The sequence below is a fragment of the Nothobranchius furzeri genome, chromosome 17 (assembly GCF_043380555.1).
Source record: "Nothobranchius furzeri strain GRZ-AD chromosome 17, NfurGRZ-RIMD1, whole genome shotgun sequence".
In the NCBI taxonomy this organism is placed as follows: Eukaryota; Metazoa; Chordata; class Actinopteri; order Cyprinodontiformes; family Nothobranchiidae; genus Nothobranchius; species Nothobranchius furzeri.
This window is the reverse complement of record NC_091757.1, coordinates 42,287,622-42,293,502: the sequence shown is the minus strand read 5'-3', so window position 1 is coordinate 42,293,502 and position 5,881 is coordinate 42,287,622. Positions and strand designations below refer to the sequence as shown.

The following is a 5,881-nucleotide window of genomic DNA, read 5'->3' as shown; positions in this document are numbered from 1 at the left end:
ATTTGGAGATTCTGAAATGAAAGCAGGTATCATTTTAACTCTTTTCAATGAACAACAGGTGCCTCTGAGAGCTCCTCCCCATCCCAACGCAATCACAAGCAGCCCACTCATTGCCTCTATAGCTACAGTCAGACCAGGGCATTTCGCCTTTCTGTATCCAGACTAGAAATTAATAACACATGAGGGAACTTGTCATCGGTTGATACAAGATAGGGATTCAATATGATGTAAAAAACAAACAAATAAACAAACAAAAAAACAATAATCAGCAGCATAAGTTTTTCTTGTAGTTCTAAACACATTTTAGTAGCCTAGCAATCTAGATAAACCGATGGAAACTGTCATTCTCTGTGGACAGACACCAAACAGTCTGAGTCTGTGGAGAACTTCTAGATGCTGATGGATCCGAGCACAAACCCAGTTAACGAGTCCACCAGCTAAAGTCATTATCAATGTGAACTCTTAGGTACTTGAAGGACTTGACCTGCTAAATGTTGTGCTCATGTTCAGCCACCCTGAAGTTTATGTTTATGTTTATTCACTTAGCAGACGCTTTTTATCCAAAGTGACTTACAATTTCTAACCTATAGGGCATGTTGTGATCTGTGGGGGAAACCGGAGTACCCGGAGAAAACCCACGCATGCATGGGGAGAACATGCAACTCCACGCAGAAAAGCTACAGCCGAGTTTTGAACCTGCGACCTTCATGCTGCGATGCAACAGTGCTAACCCCTGCGCCACCCTGCAGCCCCAGTGATCTCCAACTGACAAAAGATCCCCCAGCATCTCCACTGTCTTGGTGACACACTGGCTCACACACTCACCCACCGCACGGCTGTTGATTTTTAAGTTAGAGTCTTAGGTCATGCCCGGACTATATATTTTCATATACAGGACACTCAGTAGCATGCAAAGTGTTCTTAACACATAACTGAATAGAGGTTCCATACTTTGGCAGATTTTTTTTTCATAGTAGTGAAGGTCATCATCCTACGTGGAGGAGGTCTTATAGAATATACCATCATTTCTGAAAGTTCATTTTTCTTTTCTTGGTGGAGGTAATATGCGTCTTTGTGACAATGCATGTATTACTGCTGTATCTGTCTGAACTTTTGCCCTTTTCTTTATATTGTCAGCAGGTGAGGAGCTGCTTCTCTGAGGTCAGATCCCCTGTGTTTCTCGGGTCAGTTCTCACGCAGGCCTCTAAAGGCACTGGACCCCCCCAGTCTGTTCCACTGGTAGGCCGTAAGGTATGTGTCAAAAAGACTGCGCAAATTATGTTTTCAGACTCTTCAAGTGTAGAGCAGATGAAGGCCCTGGGATTTTCCTGAAAATTGAGATTTAGCTTGAATAAGCATGAATTCTTAAAGGGTTCACCCACGTTTATTCCACTGTGTGTAAAAGCTGAGTTTGCATTGCTTTTCAGTTCCCACCTCCACTTTTTAGTTTAAGCATAGGTGATGAAATTAGTCTTGAATTGTAATTTGACAAAAATGACTATCCTGTTTATGAAATCAGTCTTTTAGTTAAAAAAAAAGGCATCATTTCATTGAGTATCAACAGCGTCAGTTGATTCAGCATGATACAAAATAACAGCACAGCATAAGAAGCTAGGACTGGATATTTCTGGAAATGCTTTTACACAATCACTTACATAATTTTGATTCATTTTAATGAAGACAAAACACTTTATTTTATGTAGGTGTGAGATATTCCCAGTGGAATGTGGCACGTGAGAGCGTTTACAACACGTGAGTAACCTTCCATCCATCTTTCAACGTTCAGAATCCCCTGGCCGATTGTTTTTTGGGTCAAGGAGAAAGCGTCATAAAAGTTCTACCAAATTTTTTCTCTCATTTTCTCCCTCCATACTGTATCTTCCTCTTCCTCTCCAAATTATATCTTGTTCTTCCTCAAAGCTCCTCCTCCCTCGCTTTCTCACTCATCAGACCATAATTCACTTCAGTGGGAAGCATCATTAATGCACAGTAGGACTCAGCAGCTTGATGTGTGCTAATTATATTGTGTGTTTTACACACTGGATGACTTTTGCTTAGTCAGCGATGAAACCAGGCTCCGGTAATTGTTTTTTTGGGTGTGATGAGTTTATGAAATCCTGCATGATTATTTGAGATTTTATGTATATATTGTGGGTTTATTTCCATGTATCTGTCAGTGGGTGTGTGGAGGTTTCCACCATGTAAGCTTAGAAAACCACATTTATTTGTACTTATGCATGTGTAGTCATGCATACAGTTCCTACCACCAAAGCTAAGATTATTCTACAGCTCCACACATTACACGCTTCTGCGAACTTAGTAATGATTAGCAAAACAGTCAAAAATCACAAGATCACTGTGACACATTAAAACTGCATGCAGTTTTAAAATCCATCATAGTCTGAGAAAACTTTGACTGCACATTAGACCATGACGCCACACTCTACATCGCTTACATTCTCCACAACCAAGGTGATCCGTTTAGCTCTGTACATCAGTCAGTGCCATACCTGGAAACATAGCTCAGCCTGGGGCGAATCATGCTGATTGGAGGTATCCTTTGGCTCACCTGGGGGCTTCCAATCCTATTAGGCCAATAGTCCTGAGCCTAACGTACCCAGCAGCTGCTCGTGTTTGATCACCGGTGCTTAGAGCCTACACTTGTCCTCTTATGTTGGTGTTGAGGCATGGAAAAGAGGTAAAGCGTGGTGGGGGATGGGGAGGCAGGGGTTCAAATGTGATCTCCTTAACTCTCTAGGGGGGCAGAGGTAGCACTCCTCTGCTCCTCCAGCTGGAGTTGGTCTTTAAACTTTTGATATCATTTGAAAAGCGGAACGTTGTAAGTTTTCTTTTTTTTTCCCCTCAGCAAAACAGAAAAATGGGATAAGTGAAGAGGTGAAAAGGAGAAAACTGAGGAAGAAATATCTGTCTTTTGTTGGAAAGTTGATCACACAAGTGCTTCTCACATCATCTGTATCAATTCCTCTTGACCATCCATCGAAAGTGCACGTCTATGTGTGTCCCTTTTTCACCCCCGCCCCCTCTTTCCTCGACCAAGAGCACCCAGGAAGAGCCATGTGTTTCCAAAGTGGACTGGATGGGAAATCGAAGCAGGGCTTCTGTGTTTATCAAGGCACAGCTCCGTCACCTTGCTCTTACTCCCATCTGGAAGCCCGGGCAAATTGGTGACAGCAGCAACAACCCTGCAGCACACATGCCCTTTTTCTGTTTGCACATCCACACACACTCAGTCCCTCCTATACACACACACACACACGGAGCACAGCACCTTGGCCTGTTTAGTTTTATTGCTGGTGTCAGGTGAGGAGGCGGCGGTAGGAGTGCTGTCTAATGTTCAGCTTACACACATATACGCTCACAGATACACTCACACACAGCCATTTTCCACCCCTGCTGACACCTTGGCTAACGAGACCTGTGAACTGCACAGACAGAACTCTGAGACTTGTCAGAGTCCCACTCATTTAATGCCAAGACCTGGCCCCAGCTCTAACCCAACCAGGGTTTCTATATGCACACTGAGCCACAACAGGCTCAGCAGTCTTATTCTTAACACCAGCTTGCTGAAAACTCTTGCTCCTTCAAGCTAATACTGTAAAAGTAATCCCATTGTAATCCAAAGCCTTTCTTTTTTGAAGAATTCTTAAATGTTAGAGATACTCTGTGCAGCCAATATAGTACATGCTATGGCTTCTGTTTGGTTTCATGCTTGTGTGACTTAATTTTCATGAAATTTTGTTTTCCATTAAACACAAACATGGCTGAGAAGATTCAAGAGGTGATTCAAGCTTCCACCGTGTGTTTGATGGGTTGTATCTCTGCAAACTTTTCTTACCTCTAAACTGTCAAGGAGTTGTGACGCAATCCTGTGCATGAAATGTTGCCCTTTGTGTTGCATTTCTGCAGGATGTCTTCTCTGTTTCTTTTAAAAGTCCCTTTCTTATTTCTCTGGCGTGATCTTGTAAGCGGAGTTTAACGAAGATCTGACTGCAGTTCGAGCCCTTGCGCAGCTTCGCTACCTTGGAAATTAACTGCACAAACAATGTCTGGCCATTGTGCCACAGCACTTATAGCAATGCCATTTAAGAGCGTATTGATCCACCCAATGCAGGGTCAATCATTGGATCAATGGTGTGTGGACTTGTTGGCTGGAAGGCTGTTTGACTGCATGAATGAATGGAAGGATAGCAAACAGATGAATAGACAGCCCCATAATGAATGGATGCATGGATATATGGATTTGTTCATGGATGAACTCAGACTGATGTATGGAGGGCAGTGTCAGGTCTAGACAAAGCTGAACTTGTCTTGTGTTAAAGATTTCACTTTTTTGCCCTTTTTAATGTGAAATTTTAAACATTGCTTTAATTATACACAAAAAGTCAGTTTATAGTAAATACGCCTATGCACCTTGCAGCACCTTTTTTTCTGCTCCTATTTTTCATGAGATGGATTTAAAGATCTAAAATTCATTCCAGATACACAATATTACCATTTTTCTCAAACATTGTTCACAAATCAGTCTAAATGTGTGACAGTGAGCACTTCTGCTTTGCTGAGATAATCCATCCCACCTCACAGGTGTGCCACATCAAGATGCTGATCCGACATCATGAGTAGTGCACAGGTGTACCTTATACTGCCCACAATAAAAGGCCACCCTGGAATGTGCAGTTTTGTCTCACAGCAAAATGCCACAGATGCCACAAGCATTGAGGGAGCGTGCAGTTGGCATGCTGACAGCAGGAATGCCAACCAGATCTGATGCTCGTGCATTAAATATTCATTTCTCCACCATAAGCTGTCTCCAAAGGCGTTTCAGAGAATATGACAGTATATCCAACCGGCCTCACAACTGCAGACAACGTGTAACCACACCAGCCCAGGATCTCCACATCCAACAGGTTCACCTCCAAGATAGTCTGAGACCAGCCACTCAGACAGCTGCTGAAACAATTGGTTTGCATAACCAAACAGTTTCTGCACAAACTGTCAGAAACCGTCTCAGGGAAGCTCAACTGCATGCTCGTCGTCCTCATCGGGGTCTTGACCTGACTCCAGCTCGTCGCCGTGACAGACTTGAGTGGGCAAATGCTCACATTCGATGGCGTCTGGCACATTGGAGAGGTGTTCTCTTCACGGATGAATCTCGGTTTACATTGTTCAGGGCAGATGGCAGACAGCGTGTGTGGCGTTGTGTGGCTGATAGGGGCTGCACGGCTTAATTTTTTTTAAAGTCGACAGTCAAGTAATGAAAATCAAGTCGACTTTGACTAGTCGTTGATGACGTCATACACCTGAAGCGGGCCGGGGGAGTGGGGGTGGGGGTGGGGGTTGGTTCGCTGGAGTTTTTGACAATTAAAATCGCACCCATATTTTTAAAGTTAAACACACTCTTTTAACAACAGCAGTTTCTGCATCTCCGCTTCAGCCCCCCCCCCCCCCCCCCCCCACCTGCGTAGTGGCTGCAAACTCACTGATGCGCCTGCAGCCTCTCAGAGTTCCTGCTGCTCTAAACATTAAAATAATTATTTAATTTTCTGTTCCTCACTTCTGATTACCTTCAATGGTGTCTGTTTGTTGCAACCACCAGGTACAAAAACTAACTTGTTTTTATTTGACTATTTTTCTATCCTGTCTGTTTATTATCTTCCTGCATCTCCTCTCAATCCTAAAGAAAAACTGCTACCTGGGTTCATATATATTCACCTTATGAGTTACCTTTGAACTGCAGTTCTAAAAGATCTACCGACCGCAAAAACAGCGGAGTGCACGCTGCTCGCCGGCCGCATCAGTGAGGTGCGTCACCGGAGGACAAAACAGGTGATGCGCCCCACTCCACAGCAACGAAAAGCATCAG

General features: G+C 43.6%; 1 long non-coding RNA gene across 1 annotated transcript; it reads left to right on the top strand.

The window, feature by feature from the left end:
• Nucleotides 1-600: 600 nt before the first annotated feature.
• On the top strand, nucleotides 601-1,750 carry LOC129152912 (uncharacterized). Its single transcript, XR_008559156.2, has 3 exons — nucleotides 601-800; nucleotides 1,141-1,251; nucleotides 1,704-1,750. It is a non-coding gene; the product is annotated as an uncharacterized lncRNA (long non-coding RNA).
• Nucleotides 1,751-5,881: the final 4,131 nt, after the last annotated feature.